This window comes from Danio rerio, chromosome 7 (genome assembly GCF_052040795.2).
Source record: "Danio rerio strain M-AB ecotype USA chromosome 7, GRCz13ab, whole genome shotgun sequence".
In the NCBI taxonomy this organism is placed as follows: Eukaryota; Metazoa; Chordata; class Actinopteri; order Cypriniformes; family Danionidae; genus Danio; species Danio rerio.
The window spans coordinates 17,195,776-17,216,557 of record NC_141027.1 but is presented as its reverse complement, the minus strand read 5'-3'; the positions used below and the strand labels follow the sequence as shown (position 1 = coordinate 17,216,557).

The window sequence follows — 20,782 nt, the reverse complement described above, 5'->3', positions numbered from 1 at the left end:
TTTATTTATTTATCGCCATTGACTTGAACTTTGAGATATTGACAAGGCAGGCTAGTAGATACTTGTAGACTATACTTGTCTGGATATTACATTTAAAAGTAGTTTTTAAAATGGTATTGGTACCAAAATAATAAGCACTAGTAAGTAAAAGTATTTTTTAAATGAAAAATGCTAGTGCTAGTGTTTAAAAAGAAGCATGAAAATAGAAACTTGTATATTACAGATTAAATGTTAAACTAGATTTTCATGGTAAAATGTTTGTTACTTTAATGCAATAAGGTATATATTGACTAAATTAATAATGTAAATTCCAGTACAAAACTGGTTATCTGATGAGTTTCTATATGTATTATTTATTTATTATACAATATTTAGCTTTAAACTGCTATTAATGACAAAATAAATGTGTTAATAAATGAAATGCTATAAATGTCACTGTTTGTATGTTACATTTTCAACATCAGATATAGACATAGGATAGAGGCCAATATCCCATAATGCAATTTATAAAAATTAATAGAAAACATTTTAATCACAAAACATAGAAACTGTTAATTAAACAATATTTTTCAGCATATATTTCCGCTTAGATAAAACAGATCTTACAAGAATCTAGAGTTAGAGTTAGTTAGTTAATAAATAGATGGTTCACCCAATAGTTCACACTCTGTCATCATTTACTTTCCCTTTACTAGTGTGATACCGGTTTGTCTTCTGTTGCACAAAAAAAGAAGATATTTAGAAGAAAGCTGGGAACTTATGGGTGTCACAGTAGATATTTGTGTTCAACGAGAAAAATAAATAAATAAAAAACTCAAAGGTTTGGAGTCACTTGAGGGTGAGTAAATAGTGAGTAAATTTAACGTTTAGGGGAACTATCCCTTTAAATACAGACACACAATATGTAATTACTGTGTTGGCTACATAAAGCTCCACTTTGTTGCTAAATAAAAACTAAATTAACAGCAGGGTCCAAGAAGGTGGATGGCACCTATTTATTTATTTATAATTGTGGAAAAACTGTCAAATGTGTTTAATTTATCTCATAATTTCATATTTCACATCTCATTTTTTGACAATCTGTCTCAATCTTTTGCGTATAAAGAAATAGCCATATAAATTTCACTGGCAGCAAACACTTAAAATGTTCTATCACTGGCCTGGATAAAAGTCAGCATTTAACAGTTGTGATAGTATTTTCTTATTTTTATTTTGTGACATATTTAAGTGAATGTTGAAAAATGTAGGGCAGGGTTGAATTTAGTTAGGATATGATTGGATGACTTGTTTGCAACTGCTAAATCATATTTGAGTGACAGGTTGATCACACCCTTAAGTATGAGTTAGTCGAGGTTGATTTCTTGGTGGCTTTAACCCATCTCGTTGCGGCCTACTGCAAAATATGGCATAAAAAAATCAAGAAAAAAAGTCGTCCGTGTAATGATCAAATCCCAGCAGTAGGTGTCAGTATATGGCCAAAATTTCTCTCTTTTCTCTCTGGTTTGTTCGGGGACCTGAATGTAAAATATGAATGTGTGTGTCTGTGTCAATACAGTACATACAGTTGAAGTCAGATTTATTAGTCCCCCTGAATTATTAGCCCCCTGTTTAACCAATTTCGGTTTAACGGAGAGTATAATATTTAAACACATTTCTAAACATAATAGTTTTAATTGCTCACTATTAATAACTGATTTATTTTATCTTTGCCATGATGACAGTGAATAATATTTGATTGAATATTTTTCAAGACACTTCTATACAGCTCAAAGTGACATTTAAAGGCTTAACTAGGGTAACTAGGCAGGTTAGGGTAATTACTATTGTATAACGATGGTTTGTTCTGTAGACTATCAAAAAATATATAGCTTAAAGGGGCTAATAATTTTTAACTTAAAATGTTTTTAAAAAAATTAAAAACTGTTTTTATTCTAGCCTAAATAAAAACAAATAAGACTTTCTCTAGAAAAAAAAATTATCAGACATACTGTGAAAATTTCCTTGCTCTTTTAAACACCATTTGGGACATATTAAAAAAAAGAAAAAGATCATTCAAAGGGGGGCTAATAAATCTGACTTCAACTGTATATTTTCTGGAATGTTTAGTAATGCTTACGGACAAATTTCAACAACAATAATCACTTACACAGCGAACAAATATCACTTACGATGTCACTAACGGGAAAGGTTTTCAAGTGGAGTGCACTAATACATGCATGTCAAAAGCGCATCATTTAACATATCAAAATTGTGAATGAATGTGTTTTGCTCTTTAGCCAATGAGGCCACACCATATGCTCCGATCCTTTAAAGCAGGTTTTATTGTCTGTGCACAAGACTCCAACTGTTTAAATTCCAGCTCTGTTCAAACGTTTGTTCGCCGCTGGTATGAATAGACCCATATGTTAGCTGACAACCCTGCCCTTTCAGATGTTACTGAACAAATGTAGTGGAGATTTATAGAAGGGTCATGTTGGCTATGGCTATCAGCTTTCATTATTGCTTCTTTAAAATCATTATGAATAAAGCTCTCCCTTACAGACACAATAATGCTTTTTTGCATGAACACAATTTGAATTCTTGATATCATGCATTTTACTCATTATTAAAACTGGTTTCATTATTATAAAACCAGAAAGCTGTAAAACACATAGTACATCACAAAATTTATATTAAAAATATTGAAATACAGACACCTGCTTTAACATCACTTTAAAACAGAAACCCAAACAAAATACAATTTGGCACCAGTTTATCAAATCTAAACAAATATATTGAGCAATTGTATTTTGTTTAGATTTATTAATGCACAAACAAATAAAAGAAATCATTAATAGATGACAGTACATCTTATAAGTGTTTCCTGTTCATTTAAGCTTCCAAATTGCATGATGTGGCCTTGAGTAGTGCTGTCAACTTTTGATGCAGAACATTATGCTGATTTCACAAATTATATATATGTTTACAGTTTAACAATGTGACATTTATTTGAGAAATATCACATGAATAGCAATGTGATATGTCTGTGTATTGGCACTGGCAGGAGGTGTGCATTGGCTCGAGGTCGCAGGCCGAGTGCCTTAGTGTCCCACCATTGACAATATACAGCCATATTGCACTGCTACTCGTGTGATATTGTGTTTGTACAACAGTTCAACAGCATAATTGTGTGTTTAAAAAAGAAAATCAACCATTTTCTGTTTTTAAACACTGCTTCAAAAACACTTTTGTACAAGGAACTACTTTCTTCCGTCCACTCATTCACATCTGCAGTTGACTGTCAGAACTAGTGTAATACTTGACTGATTCTCTAGCGTAATGTCTAAAGTAATGACAAAACAGGTAATTTTTCCTCATATTTTAAGATTATAAGGCTGAACGTCATGAAATGCCATCAGTCTACAGACATTTTCCAGTATTACTCTATTGCAATTTGGAGATCACAATAATTAACCCCGAAACCAAACCAAAGCAAAGACTTTAAAAAAGAGAGAGAGAGAGAGAGAGAGAGAGAGAGAGAGAACTTACGTTGAGAAAACAGAGTTTTTCCTCCCTATAAAGAATTATTATGCTGTCTCAGTCGCCATCTTGTGGCGGAACGTCAACCGTCACTTTCTTTGGTCTGCTCAGACAGGCTAATGATGGCTAATGCACTGACTGAATCTCTGAAGTTAAACATATTTTAAAATAGGTAATATCCTTACAAATAAACTGCATAGCAATCTAAATAACTACATTCTCGACTAAAAAAGCCTCAAAAGTTCATTATGTTGTCCAACAGCTGCAATATTTGTCAAACTGTAGAGTGTCCTCTGCTTGTCACTGTATGTGGGTGAAGTAATTCACAAGAGTGACAGGTGAAGAGGCTGTACAAGAGCTGTTATCGCATGGGTATCAGCCAATCAGATTCAACAGCCAGACAGAACTGTTATATATAACTATTATTACAGTATAAATAAAATCACGTTGTTCAATTCATTAATTAACAGTTTCCATTTGAGGAACTCAGCAACCTTGATCTTTTTTCTGGCAATTTTTGATGTTGAAAATTCAATTCTACAATTTAACAGAATGACTTTTATTAGCATTTTACTAGCTTCAAATTGTATTAAATTGTTGCTTCAAACTATGTGAATAAAAGACACTTTTTCAACAGAACAGGATTAACGTCTTCTTTTATAATATATTCAAATATATAATCTGATTCAAATGATCCAGTCATAACGATTCTCCATTTAACAACTCTTTTAACAACAGCCTAATTTAATTCAATTGGTCAGACGGAGTCTAACAACTCACTGATTCAAATATTAATGATTCACTGTTTCAAATGATCCAGTCAGAGTAAGTGTCCACATACAGTAATCACTCACTGACTCAATTGATCTGGTCAGAGTCTAAAGTTAGCAACTCACTGATTCAAACAATCCAGTCGGAGGGAGTCACAAGTTATCGAGTCAGATTGGGTCTCCAGTTAACAACTCACTGATTCAAATGTTAACGATTCACTGTTTCAAATAATCTGGTCTGTCGACATCAAGACTTACTGATTCAAATGAACTGCTCAGGGGTGCGTTTCCCAAACACATACCTGTACATGCATTTATAATAAAATCCAATATTAGATTTGGCAAAAACATGCACCCACTTTCCATATTAATTGAAATATAAGTAAATGTCACATATAGGGCCTGTTTTTGCTTTACCAATATTATTGAGAAGTTGAACATAACATATTCTATTGTAAAACATATCACTTACAAAAGCTAACACTTATTCTAATATCATATAAATCAATAAACAATGAGGCTATTTATTATAAAATGAAATGTAATATTTACTATTTATTAGAAAATAAAAAAATCATAATATTAACGATGATGATGATGATTATTATTATTAAGTAGAATATTTATTTTTTATTTATTTTTTTTTTTAAAGTCTACTGTTACAGTTTGACACATGTAAACCAGTGCAGAATGTTCTAACCAGCAGGCCCATGTCATATAAAGTACATGCATTTAATAAATAACCTACTATACATTAAAACAATTAACGTATGCTTTTGTTTTTACAAGCTTTGAAGATGTAACATAAATTCCGCTTTTAAATAATAGGTCACCAATAGCTTTTGCCATGAGGCTGTGTTCAAAATGACATAAAATGTTTTCAAAGTGCACTGCGATGGGAGCACAATTGTAGACATAAAGATCGCTAAAACTGAACTGTAAAAATAGTTTGAAAGCAAATTACACCTAAGAGAGATGATCTTAATGCTTTTTTATTTTTAATAATTCCAACTTTGAATGTTCTAAATAAAAAAGGGCATAGGGGGGATAAGTAGGAATAGAACACAGCCAGGAACTATGTTTCTAACTACAGCTACAGAGCTGTAGTTATAAGTGCTCAAGTTTGCGAGTTTGTTTGTTGGAGCGACGGATTTGGTTTCTTTCACTCTGCTTTAAATCGCATGTACAGAATCCATTTGGGAAACAGCTTCTATTTATCACTATGAAGCGTGTTTGCTGACAGTCACGCACCGCTACATGAACTCAATCATTTGAGGATTGCATTGAAGAAGGGACGGCACCTGTTATGAAAAAGAAAGGGAATCCCGCCATTTTTATATTTATTTTAAAGTGTTTCCATGCCTAAATAAAACAAAAACACAGAACAGACTCACATCTAAGAGCAAGGAATTTTTGACCCAGTCCACCCCTGGATCACACTAAGAATTGTACTAAGAACAGAGTGTCCAAAAATTGTGTTTGTCAAGCCATTCACAAAGCACACTCAGAATTGCAAGAGGTAAGAGGAAGTTTTCCAAGAGGTTTGAGGTGCTTTTAAAGTGTCTGGTGCATATGGAGAGGTAAAGACTGTCTCCTACAGATGGTATGTCGAGCCATTTTTGTTGACAAAATAAAATAAGTGCACTGTGCTTTTTATGTCGCTAGGCAACGACTGGATCAGCTGCATATTGTGCACAAGCGTAATATTAAATAATATTGTGATATTCAAGATTTGTGAAGTCATTCAGCTCCAGATTACTCAAAACAGTGACCAACAGTCTCTCCTTCATCCTTAAAAGTCTTCGTAGTCATCTTGACAACACAAACACTACTGTCACCTAAACGGAAACTCCGTCTCTGCTTTCATTTCATTGGAGGATGAAAAAGATGTGACTGACGTAGTGTGCTTTTTCTGCTCCGAGACTATTCAATGGCAGGTGCATAGAATGCAATGGCAAAAACACAAGGCGCAGCAGGCGGTTAAAATGCAAGGCACGTAGGGAACATAAGCAGCACACAAAACGTACACAACCATTAGTAAACCATTCAAAAGGTGCGGCTGTCAACACAAATAGCATATTCAATGGGATCAGGGCCTAAGAATTGCATGATGTTTATAGAAATATGGAGGGATGATAGGAAAGTGTCTGGTGCAAAAGAAGAGGAGAAAATGTCCTACAATTGGTTTTGTCAAGACATTCACCTGTGTGGAGCACACTCAGAATTGCACAATGTTTTCCAAGAAATATGGGGTGCTTATAAAGTGTCTGGTGCTTATGGAGAAGTAAAGACTGTCTCTTACAGGTGGTTTGTCAGACCAACTCACCTGGGTGAAGTACAGTAAAAATTGGATGATGTTTTCTATAAATATTGAGTGTTAATAAGAAAGTGTCTGGTAAGAATTGCACAATGTTTTCCATAAGGTATGAGGTGCTTATAAAGTGTCTGTTGCAAATGGAGAGGTAAAGACCATCTCTTATAGGTGATTGGTCAAACCATTCACCTCTCTGGAACACACTCAGAATTGCACAGTTTTTCCCAAGAGGTACCAATAATGGCCCGTTTCCACTTAGTGGGAGGTACAATCGGTTCGGTAAGCTTTTTTTCCCACTATCAAAGATTACTTAAAAGCAAATCGTATCATACCACTTTTTAGTCACCATTTCGAAAGTGTACTGAGCACGAGAAAGGGTACCAAAAGGCAGAGTTAGATGCACAGTTGTACGCTATTGGTTCACAGAGATACGTCACTCGCAGAAGCAGGAGAATGAAAACAAACGAAGCGCCATTTTTAAAAACACAGCTGAGACATTATACCATTATAATATATGCAAAATAACAAGCCATTGTTGACCCAAGCTTAAACAAACCTTGCCGTCATCTTTATGAACAACCAAAAAGCCAAGAAGAACAAAATCTGTCTTGTCCTGTTGTGGTTTTACGAGCCCGTCTAAAAGTGCGAACGTTTTCACTTTCTCCAGAGAGCTTGCCGCGCGTCTATGTTTGAAATAACAAACTTCTTGAGCTCATATTAATAATGTGTGCTTGATTATTTGATATCCGATCCTTTCAGGTGAGGAAAAAATGCGAGAGTGAAGCGTGAAAAAAACTCAGGAAAAGCTGGAAAAAACAGAAGCAAATGATGCTTTTTGCAACATAAAATATAAACAAACTGCCATGTTTAACTATTATCATCACCTTTTGGACTATTATGAACTCGGAATGAAGGGAATACATTCTTACAAGAGGTTACATGTGCTGCTGAAGATTACAGACACATATGAGAGGTTTGCACTGACTGTGGGCTACATTTCGTGTTGTTTTTGAATCCAAATAAGAACTAAATGTCTGCTGTGTGTAGTTTTTCTGTGAGTGGTAACATATCGGAGACTGTAAGGGGCTGTGTCGTCATATATGCTGCATTTATTTATATAATTGCTGATGTTACAGTAGGCTATTTCACCCTATCATTGATCTGCAGTTATAATTATGTTCATAGAAAAGTTAGTAATAAGCCATTAAACAGAAGTATTTGTTTATAAAGCATCTGTTTTGTGAGAAGTGCTTCGCATACAGTATGATATGTGAACGACCCGTACCGCTTTACATTTCCTCGAGAGAGAGAGAGAGAGAGAGAGAGAGAATGCGGTGACTGAAACTTTCTGTCGTACACCACACCCATCAAAAGGGTACCCTTGGTACCCTTTAGGCAATGGAAACGCGAGCCTAATAAAGGTGACCCTTACTGTACCAGTCAGTGGAAACATAAGGTGTTTGGTGCATATGGATAGGTAAACACTGTCTCTTACAGGTGGTTTATTAAGCCAACTCACCTGCAGAAAGCACACTAAGAACTGCATAATGTTTTTAAAAATGTTGATAAGAAAGTGTCTTTGAATAAACGGAGAGGAACAAGCTTGTCCTACAACTGGTTTTGTCAAGACATTCACCTGTGGAGAGCACACTCAGAATTGCACAATGTTTTCCAAGAGGTGTGCTTATAAAGTGGCTTAAGCACATAGAGAGGTGAAGACTGTCTCTTACAGGTGGTTTGTCTAGCCAGCGCTCCTACATGAAGCACACAAAGAATTACATATTATTTTCAGAAATGTGAAGTGTTAAGTGTCTGTTGCATAGAGAGAGAGTGTGTCCCACAACTGGTTTGTCAAGCCATTCAACTGTGTGGAGCACACTCAAGCGTGCACAATTCTTTCCAAGCAATATGAGGTGCTTTAAACATGCTTTACCTTCATTGCCAGATTATTGGTTCGCATGTAAACAAGAACAACAGATTTTTTCAACAGTTATAAGTGTACTGATGTGGATGTGCTCATTAAATGACCTACATATTGTGAAATTAGTTGTAGAAATTGGAAAAACATAAAAAAAAAACTACAGGGAAAGAGTTTGATCTATTCTTGTCCAATAAACTCACTGTAAAGCACAAATAAGCAAGTGTTATTCAGCACGCAGCCCACAGAGCATCTAAATCTGCCCGTGCAATGAATGAATTTTCCCTGCTGCTTTTCCACCTTAAAGCCTCCCTCTGAAAAGCTGCTCTTTTTCTATTATCGAGCTTAAACCAATCTCGTCCAGGAGAGCAAAGAATGACTAAATGTGTCATGAATGAATCCGCGTCCCCCCCGGCGGCTTAAGACAAAAGGCTTCGATCTGGCTGTCCTGACAGTAACAGGACAGAGTAAAGTCTGTTAATTAGCACCGAGTGGCATCAAATTGGCTTCTCATTGTGGGCTGTCAGTGGGGTTGTTGGCGCCTGTGGTGGAGAGATGGCTTTGTGCGACTGCTGTCATACACACATGTTGAGTCATTGTGGCTTGACTTCGATCGGATGAACGTATGTAGGAAATGGCGATTGAGGCCATGCTGGGGTGTTCATTCATCGCGTCATTAAAAACATGCTTTTAAATGTCAAAACAGCTTGATATGAGCACTTGAATTCTTCAAGTCATGTATTTTGCTTGAAGTTGTGTCTCAGCAAAAATCATGGATTTGGAATTATATTTTAGAAGCAATCATTTAAATACTGTTAATTGGATTTTAAGCTAGACTACCTGATGCTTTGAATGGTTTTACCTTCTGGTCGACGCTACAGAGCACTGTGCACCAGAAAGGCCAGACACACAGTTTCTTCCCTAAATATATCCATCTCATGATAGTAATTGCGAACAAACATCACTATTTTTATATACACTTATTTCATTTAACAACATACTTTACATGCAAATTTGCACATAACAGCTGCACATATAATGCTGTATATATATACCTGCACATATGTAATGGAGGCCAGCTAGTAAGTGCTGTGCAGGTAAACCTCACTCCTCTGACCTCTAAAGGTGCTCTAGCGACAGATGCTAGAGGCCATGGTCTTTAGCCTCCTTGTTAGAGCATGCGACACCAGATCGAAGCGGGTTAGGTGGCGTGGGACCGGCGGAGTTACACATACACTAGTCAATTTGTATATTAGGTAGGTTACTTCATTTATGCACAAAGATAGATTTGGTTTACAGTCAAGAGTCCTCATTTCATAACAATGCCACACACAAAAAAAAAAAACTCACATACTGTAGTGACAACAACAAATGGACATAAAGACATGAAACATAAACAAACAAAACACTCTTTCAAAAAAACAACAACAGCAAAACAATAAGAAATAAATAAATAATCACTTCAAATCATGTGTTTTTTCTCTATAAAGAAGTCCTTTAGTGAAAGTAGATCACAGTTCAATTCAATTTAATTCAACTATAAAAGAAAAAGAGAAGCCATTCACAGGGATACATTTAGCTGAAACATTTGTACATACATGTATACATCACGATTACTACTTTCTAGATTACTAATTAGCTCAAGTGGAATTGTTTTATGTTTTGAAACCCTAAAAACGTTTTATTTTCTGGTTGAAATCAGATTTAAAATCGTAGACCTGACTGTATCCTAAACCTGAAAATATAAATGTAGCTATTCACATTTCACATGCAAACAAAAATATTAACAAATGACTCCAAAATGACTCTGAAATAACTTCTACTGTAACTGATTAAAGATTTAAGAGTTCTTAAATGGACGTCTAACCCCGAATACACAGAAACAGGAGTCCTAAAGCCCCACTGCAGTGCAATATGTCTCATATCCCGGCCAATTGAAAGCTGTCCACCGGCACACAGAGGCTTAAAGCAGAGCCACTGACTCTGAGTGTGATGCTAATGATGGCCATTAATGGAGCCTGACAGCACAATCTGCTGCTCATTGTCACATTGGACTGCAGTTTTCGAGGGCCCGGAGAGGAATCATGGGACGGTGAGCCGCCACTGAGGGAGTGCGGATTGCAGGACGATCCCAGCTGATCCCCGGGTGAGGATTAACTTAATTAGAGCTCAATAGTCTTTACAGTCAAAGGCAACTGTCAGTTACTGTCAAAAAAAAAAGGGCCTGTCCGATAATGTGGGCTTAATTGTTCAGTGGCCCCGGAGGTGCAGCATCACAGGCTTTTCAATCCCAGAGTTCAACACTGTTGACATCATTAGACCCGAGCGCAAGACAAGCTTAAAGTTTACATTTGCATGGTAGATAATCTATGGCTCCTGTCAGGACAAGATGGAGTGATTGTTATATGTTGTTATGTAAAAAGAAAATATATAAATACATAAATTCTATATATATATATATATATATATATATATATATATATATATATATATATATATATATATATATATATATATATATATGTATGCATGTATGTGAAAAATGCAAAACATTGAAAAAGATTAATCAGAAAAACTAAATTAATTTTTCATTTTTATTTTTGCACATTATTCATTTAAATTTATTGATGTTAAAACAAAACAATCATTCTTGTTATAACTAGTTCGCACTAAAACAATCTACATATACCTATTATTACATATTGTTACTATATTATTATATTATTAGTATATTAATAATAAACATTCAAAATGATAAGCATTGTTTCATAACTATTTATACAGAGTGTATTTGTTTGTCATTTTCTGTATGCATATTAAAATACTTTAAGTCGCTGTAATGTTTTTTGTGATCTATTTCTTTTCATTTGTGATGTGTTTTTTGTGATGGTGTTTCTTAAATATACCTATATTTGTATTATTTTGAATTTAGTTTATTTTTAATGTAAGTTAAAATAAAGAAAATGTTACATTTTGGAAATATAAGATAAATATTGTTTTTGTTTTAGTTTTAGTAAAAATTGTGTTTCACTGACTTAAAGCTAATATTTGTCTAACTTTTAAAAAATGGTTAATACAAGATTAACTTAATATTAATCAGTTACTGTTACACAAAAATATGTTGCAATGTCCTGCTGACCATATCATCCTATACGAACAGAAGAGGTCAAATTTATAAGCCCTTCTGTAAAAAAGAGATAATATTACTCAAATATCAATATATAAATACATAAATATATAAGTGCTGTTTAACAGAGAATGAAACATTAATATTGTTTTATATATACATTTTTTCTTCTGGAGAAAGACTTATTTATTAAGTTTTACTGGAATAAAAGCTGCTTTATTGATTGAAAACAATTTTTAAGAAAAATATTATTAGCCCCACTATAAGAAGTTTTATTTTTGACTGACTACAGAACAAACCACTGTCAATAACTTGGCTAATTAACCTAGTTAAGCCTTTAAACTGCACTATAAGTTAATACTTACTAATAACTAATATAGGATGTACAGTTGAAACCAAAAATTTACATACACTTTAAAAAAAGAAACAAAAAAATCAAAAAAGTGTCTACTGGTAAACCATACTAAATGTTTACCATTTTAGGTCTGTTAGGATTACCTAAATGATATACATTTGCTAAATGCCAGATTAATAAGAGCCTTTTTTTTATAAACTTGTAGACAGTCAAAAGTTTACATTCATTTCCTTGGTATTTTTAGCTTTTGTTTTGGTTTTGGTTTTGGGTATCCTTCCAGAAGCTTCTCACAATAGTTTAAATGAATTTTGGCCCATTTCTTCTGACAGAATTAGTGTAACTGAGGCAGATTTGTAGGCTGCCTTGCTCGCACAATCTTTTCCCATTCTGCCCACAAATTTTCTATAGGATTGAGATCAGGGTTTTGTGAGGGCCACTCCAAAACATTCACTCTGTTGTCCTTAAAGCACGTTTTAACTAGTTTGGCTGTATGCTTATAGGGTCATGGTCTGTTTGGAAGACCCATTTGTGGCCCAGTTTTAATTTCTTGGCTGATGTCTTGAGATGTTGCTTCAGTTTTTCTACATGATGTTCTTTCTTCATGATGTTATCTATGATGTGAAGTGGACCAGTCCCTCCTGCAGCAAAACAGCACCACAACATGATGCTGCCGCCCCCATACTTCACAGTTGGGATGGTGTTCCTTGGCTTGTAAGCTTTCCTCTTTGTCCTCCAAATGTAACACTGGTCATTATGGCCAAACAGTTCGATCTTAGTTCCATCAGACCACAGGACATGTCTCCAAAAATTATTCTTTTTCCCAGTGTAAATTAGGAAATTGTAATCTGGATTTTTTGTTGATTCTGGCTTATTGATTTTCCCATGTTGTCACACAAGGAGGCAGTGTGTTTGTGGTTTTCCTTAAATACTATTCTACAGTTGTGCCTCCAATTACCTCAAATGTTGTCAATTAGTCAATCAGAAACTTCCAAAACCTTGACACCATCATCTGAGCTTTTTCAGAGGCAGAATAAACTTATTGTATGTAAACTTGACTTTAAAAAAAAATATAACAATTTCTCAAAAAATATCTCTCCTTATTCTGCTATGAAGCATAACAGAAACAAATTTGATAATCCTAATTTACCTAAAAGAGAAAAAGTTGAGTCACATTAACATCTGGCTATTTTAAAATGGTTATGTGCCTTTTTATACAGTGTATGTAAACTTCTGGTTTCAACTGTATGTGCTGTCAACATGGAAAAGACAAAATAAATGAGTAGTTAGAAATTAGTTATTGAAAGTGTTGTGTTTAAAATGTATAAAGAAATCTGTTTAACAGCACTTATTTACAAAAATATATACATTAAAACAGGAGGGATAATAATTTTGACTTCAACTGTATTTTCCAGGAAACATCTAATTTGCTTTAATTAACAAAAACATTTAAATTTTATGGCCTAATAAATTATCTATAAGTGTGACTGAAACCTTTGATAAAATGAATCAATTTTCTTACCACGTATGTATCCTTACACTTAGTTTGATCATCCATATTTTTGTAAACAACATTGTCATTATGTGCCTTATTATTCTTTCTTCCTATGTCCATCTATCTTTCAAAGTTTTTATCTCCTGCATGACTGTATTCATTAAACAGGCATGTCTGTGTAAAACGAGAAAAGAGTCTCTATGCTGGCAGAACAGCTGATTTCGGGCTTAGTATCAATGCAGCTCAGCTCGGCTTTGTGGCTCAAATGCCATCAGCTAAGCTGGTCTCAGACCTGCTTTGACCAGGTTTCCTGAAACTCATCCAAAACAATGGCGTAATTAAATGAGCAAACAGATTAGAGCCGGCGACACAGAGGGAGATGCGGCGTAGATGAGACTCCTGCCAGGACACAGCAGGATCACATAATGCTTGGAAATGCATTGGCACATCTGTCCGGCATGTTGAATAAAGCACGGATACGACGGCAGACAATAGGAGGAGAGAGAGCTGAGGTGTATTACAGCACAGCACCGCCAGTGTTTTCTTGTAGACCAAGCTTCATTTACTCAATTTACATTGACTTCTATTGCTCTGCTCATGGAGGAGGTGCATCTGTTTTTACACAGTTCATTTGTAATTTAAATATCAGTGTAAATGTATGTGAATGAAAAATAAATTAGTTACATTTCAACAACTGAACAAACAAAAACAGTTGTGCTCCTGTACATTTTTTCCTTTGTTGTGAAGCATCCATATGGTGAAGGTCTTCTGGTGAAGTTTAAATCAGACTGTAAATCTGACTATTATGAAAACTATGAAAACTAATCTTGACTATTAGTTTTGGTAAAAACTCTATACGGTTTGGCGAACAGCTCTTTATGGTAAGTTGATTATGTGAAATCAGATCAGACCAGAGTGAAATCAAAGCTTGTTCTGGGAAAAAAAAACATTATGAAATTAAATAAAATGTATGTTAAAGAAAGAAAAAAATAACAATGGTCATCACACCTGACATACAGACAGAGAGAACAATAAAAAGATGGATGGATGGATGGATGGATGGATGGATGGACTGATGGACAGATAAATGATGGATGGATGGATGGATGGATGGACGGATGGACGCATGGATAGATGGATGCACGGACACAGGCGTAGACAGACTTAGAGATGAATGGACAGATGAAATGATAAATTGAATGACAGAAAAAGCAAAAGAAAAGAGGGACAGAGGGATGGACGAATGGATGGATGGGTGCGTGGTTTTGATGGACGGAGGGATGGAAAGACGGACAGAAAATGGATGGAATCCATCAATCCATCTATCAACACAAAGTTGGATAGAAGGATGGATGTACGTATGGAAGGATGTATGCAGGGATGGACGGATGGATGGACAGACGGACAGATGGACGGACAGACGGATAATGGATTGATCTATCAACACAGGTGGATAGATGGATGGATGGACGAACGGTATGATGGATGAAGAATGAATGAATGGATAGATGGATGGACAGACACAAAATTGATGGAGCTATCAATACAAAGATGGATGGATGGTTGGATGGATAGAAGGGTGGATGTATGGATGGATGGATATTCAGACGGACAATAAATGCATCTATCAACACAAAGATGGATGGATGGATGGATGGATGGATGGACAGATGGACAATGATTGGATGAATCTATCAACACAAAGATAGATCGATGGATGTATGGATAGATGTATGGAAGGATGTATGGAAGGATGTATGGATTAACGGATGGATGGTTGGGTGGACAGACAGACGGATGGATGGACAGACGGACAATGGATGGATCTATCAACACAAGGATGGATGGATGTATGAAGGAATGGAACCAAGTATGGAGAGACAGCTGGACAGACAGACAGACAGACAGACAATGGATATATCTATCTATCGATGGATGGATGGATGGATGGATGGATGTTTGTATGTATGTATGGATGGATGGACGGACAGATATCTATCAACACAAAGATGAATACATGGATGGATGGAACAACAAATAAAGTAACACAGACCAACAGTACAGATGAACAAAAGTTAAATACATGATAGAGCATTAGAGTAAAGGGAAAAAACTGATAGAATGAGAGATTGACACACTGAAGGACGAATGGACAGACAGATACATTGATAGATAGATGAAAGGCGAGTCATCCCACAGTTTTGTTCTCATCAGGGTTTTGCGAGATTCCCAGAGTTGTGAAAGTGTAAAAGCAAGCACCGTCTTTGTTTTCTATATGAGATACTATAATAAGAGAAAGCCTCTTAGTGGATATTAGTGTTTGTTTTAGCTTTTCTCCATCAGTCTGTTTGCAGACCTCAAATCTCTCTTTTGTGGTTAGTCTGGACTCTCCTAATGACTTCTTTGAGCCGCCGATGTTCTCCGAGATGCAGCTTTGTGTGAATCTCAACCTCCCGTCTGGAAACACGCAAATCGCTGACCTCGACACTCTTTCCCACATGAGCCATTGAAGGCTTTCCCAAGTTTTACCTTTCCCTTCTAACGTCTTGTACCAAACGTGCTCCAAATACACACAGAGCAAATCTTAAAAGAGGAGTTCATTCAACAAAAGCAGGAATCTGCATCTCCGGGTCTGGAATTGGCCTCTCAGCATGACTTTGGCTTTAAGAGCCTCATTAAGATGATCCAAAGTAGCCCTGAGTGTGGACTCCGAACGGAGCAGAGGATCATTTCAGACCCACCACAGCACTGAGGGATCGTCCCGCCGAGGAGCAAACACAACTACAAATGGCCAGACCGCCAGCACAATGCCACGCTGAAAGGAGCCAAATTAGCTAGAGGCCAACAACAATTTACCAACACCTGTATTAGTGTGCCAGCACTGCAGGGAGCTGAGCTGAACAAGCGCTAATCCCTATAAACCCTACAGTAGCCCTCCTACCACATCAGCATTTGCATATTCCCCATTTATTGCTTGATGAGGAACCCGGAGCTGAAGGTTTGGAAGGGATTGGGAGCGTTTCATTCCTCCACACTCATAAATTCACTGCTTGGGTGGCTCCATGATTATCTCTGGGTTGAGTTAGTGAGAGCAGTGTGTGTGTGTGTGTGTTAGAGATTATCTGGCATTAGAGAAACTGTGTGCTGCTACATTCCTGAAGCTAATTGGGGAGGTGGAGAAGATAGGCAAGTCATTAGGATGGAGATGTTTGCTTAGGGGTTGAGCGACTGTGATGTGCGAACTCACTGTGGTTTGTGTCTATGGATCTTTTCAGAAGGGATGATAGATAGAGGGATGCCGCTGCAAGAATGAGATGGGAACAGGCCCGGATTGGCTAATCGGGAGGACCGGGAGAATTCCCGGTGGGCCGGTCCGTTTTTTGGCCGCGAGGGCCGGTGTCCCTAGCTGCAGAATCTGTTGCTTTCAGCAGTCACACTTTTCAAATTTATTTATTTGTTTGACCACAGCCTTTTTATTCATTATTTTACCGCAATTCTTATCTTTTCATCTATTTTAATGATTATAAAACTCAGTTGTGTCTCCTTTTCTAATGCAGCTATTGTGGTCCAGCGGTTAGCACGTTAGAATAAGACGCTGCAGACCCGGGTTCAATTCTCGTTAGAGTAACTTATTGTTTTCATTTTTATTGTTAAGACATATAATACTGTTAGGGTTGTTGAACATTTGAAGTTCTAAAGCAGCTGTTTTCTCAAAAAAAGACGGGATAGTGTCATTAGAAACTGATTTGGAAATGACCTTATTTTAATATAGTCAGTTGTGAACTGAGGTGGGCCGGTCTGAGGCTTGAAACTCCAGGGCTGAAAAGGTGTCCCACTCCGGCCCTGGATGGGAACCTTCTTACGACTTCTATGTGGATGTAGAAGATTCAGGAAAAAAAAGGCAAGCTGCTGGAGGGAAAATAGTCTCTCTTGGTTTCTTTGAACTATATGCAAAAATGAATGCATTTATTTGTTGTTCACTATTAGTTACATTTACTGCACATTGTTGGTAACATGTAATTATTATGAAAATCAATATACTTTTGAAAATGTTTTAAACTAAAGGACAGCTGGACAGATTGACATGAACTGCAGTCAGTAACAATATACATTCATTCATGCATTTTCTTTTCGGCTGAGTCCCTTTATTAATCAGGGGTTGCCACAGCACAATGATCCGCCAACTTATTCAGCATATGTTTTACGCAGCGGACACCCTTCCAACCCACCACTGGGAAACACACATACACTCTCATTCACACTCATACACTAAAGACAATTTTTAGCTTAACCAATTCACCAATACCGCATGTCTTTGTACAGTGGGGGAAACCGGAGCACGTCTACACAAGTAGAACATGCAAACTCCACACACAGAAATGCCAACTGACCCTGCCTAGGCTTGAACAAGCGACCTTCTTGCTGTGAAGAGACATCGCTACTCACTGTGCCACCCTAACAATATACACATATATAAAAAGAAAACTGGCGACGCAGTGGGTAGCACGTTCGCCTCACAGCAAGAAGGTCGCTGGGTCCCTGGTTCGATCCTCGGCTCAGTTGGCGTTTCTGTGAGGAGTTTGCATGTTCTCCCTACGTTTGCATGGGATTCCTCCGGGTGCTCCGGTTTCCCCCACAGTCCAAAGACATGCGGTACAGGTGAACTGGGCAGGCTCAATTGTCCATAGTGTATGAGTGTGTGTGTGTGTGTGTATGTGTGGATCTTTCCCAGAGATGGGTTGCGGCTGGAAGGGCATCCGCTGCGTAAAAACTTGCTGGATAAGTTGGCGGTTCATTCCGCTGTGGCGACCCCAGATTAATAAAGGGACTAAGCCGCCAATAAAATGAATGAATGAATGAAAAGAAAATGTCTGCATAGATAAGTCAAGAAAAAATAATAACAATAATAATAATAATACTAGTAATAATGTTGATAATTACAGTGGTGTGTGGCAAAGAGAGTGGCAGTAATAACAATACCAGCAGTATTGATAATAATATTAATAATAATAATAATAATAATAATAATATTAGTAGTAGTAGTAGTAGTAGAAATATTTAAGAAAAATAAAATTAAAATTTTCAAAAGTAATATACATTTTTTTAGTTCCTAATTTCTATAGCACAGTTTTCTAGTTTAGTCTTAACGACAGCCGTCTTAACTACTAATCATGATTGTGTATGTAAGCATTAGACAAGGGAAGTATTTTTACAGTGGATCTGGAAAGTATTCATAGCGCTTCACTTTTTCCACGTTTTTTTGTTACAGCCTTATTCCAAAATGAATTAAATTTATTTATATTTATTTCCTCAAAATTCTACACACAATTATCCATATAATGACAATGTGACAAAAAAGTTTTTGAAATTGTTGCAAATTTATTAAAAATAAAAAACCTGAAAAATGACATGTACATCAGAATTTTGCCGTGAAGCTCTAAATTGAGCTCAGGTACATTCTGTTTCCACTGATCATTCTTGAGATGTTGCAGCAGCTTAATTATAGTTCACCTGTGGTAAATTTAGTTGATTGGACATGATTTGAAAAGGCATACACCTGTCTATATAAGGTCCCAGTGTGGACAGTGCATGTTAATGCACAAACCAGGCATGAAGACAAAGGAATTGTCTGTAGACCACCAAGACAGGATTGTCTTGAGGCACAAGGCTGAGGAAGGTTACAGAAAAATTTCTGCTGCTCTAAAAGTTTCAATGAGCACAGTGGCCTCCATAAGTCCATAAGTGGAAGATGTTTGGAACCACCAGGACTCTTCCTAGAGCTGGCCGGCCATCTAAGATGAGTGAGAAAGGCCTTAGTCAGGGAGGTGATCAATGACCTGATGGTCAATCTATCTGAGCTCCAGCATTCTTCTGGAGATAGGAGAACCTTACAAAATGACAACCATCTGTGCAGCATTCCACCAATCAGGCCTGTATGGTAGAGCGGCCAGACGGAAGACACTCCCTGCCTGGGATTTGCCAAAAGGCATCTGAAGGACTCTCAGACCATAAGAAGCAAAATTCTCTGGTCTGATGAGACTAAAATTAAACTCTTTGGAGTGAATGCCAGGCATTACGTTTACGAAAACCAGACACCGATCATTACCAGGCTAACACCATCCCTACAGTGAAGCAGGGTGGTGGCAGCATCATGCTGTGGTGATGTTTTTCATTAGCAGGAACTGGAAGACAGTCAGGATAGAGGGAAAGATGAATGCAGCAATGTACAGAGACAACCTGAATGATAACCTGCTTCAAAGTGCTCTTGACTAGGGCGACGGTTCCTTTTCCAGCAGGACAATGACCCAAAGAACACTGCCAAAATATCAATGGAGTGGCTTCACAACACCTCAGTTAATGTCTCTAAGTGGCCCAGCCAGAACATCTCTGGAGAGATCTGAAAATGGCTGTAAATCATCACTTCCCTTCCAGCCTGATGGACAATGGGCAAAAATTCCCAAAGACAGGTTTGCCAAGCTTGTGGCATCACATTCATAAAGACTTGAGGCTGTAACTGCTACCAAAAGTGCATCGACAAAGTATCGAGCAAAGGCTGTGAATAATGATGTACATGTGATTTTTTAAATTTTTTTTTATTAGCAAAAATTTCAAAAACTCTTTTTTTCCACAATGTCATTATGGGGTATTGTGTGTAGAACTGTGAGAAAATAAATGAACTTAATCCATTTTAGAATAAGGCTGTAACATAGAAAAATGTGGATAAAAACTGAAGCGATATGAATACTTTCTGGATGCCCTGTATAAATCATATTTCACACACAATGGCAATATAACGTGCTTTACATAAAGAAAATTATTAAAAAGAAAAATAATCATAAAATAATCTGAATGTGTTTTAAATGTGACTGTTGGAGTATATATCTGATCACAGCGGGTGGCATAGAAGCTAAAGTGGATATTAAGAACATTAATAAGAGAGCTAGTGGAAAACCACAACTTTTCTTCATGAGAATTTGCCCAAACACAATATTTCACTTTTTACTTGGCGAAATACTTTAGGCCCTGATAAATGAAGATGTGATATACAGCGTCTATCAAAACGAGGATGTTATCAAATACATTTTATACTGAGTTATTACTGGAACATTTCTGTGGTTTTATATTACGGAGGGTGTGCTGGGTCATTCCTCCGTTAGTGGCGAGACCACTCAATGCACAATGCCAACAGTCGTTTGGCAATTAAACAAATATAATGGATGAAAATACCTGTGAGTATAGTTCTATAATGTAATGCTGTACAGTAACATGTCATTTGTTTGTTTCGGT

At 36.6% G+C, this 20,782-nt stretch overlaps 1 protein-coding gene across 1 annotated transcript in view; it reads left to right on the top strand.

The window, feature by feature from the left end:
• The window catches only part of LOC147835938 (uncharacterized), a 939,756-nt gene that overhangs the window by 270,119 nt on the left and 648,855 nt on the right, over window positions 1-20,782 (top strand). The window lies entirely within an intron of this gene.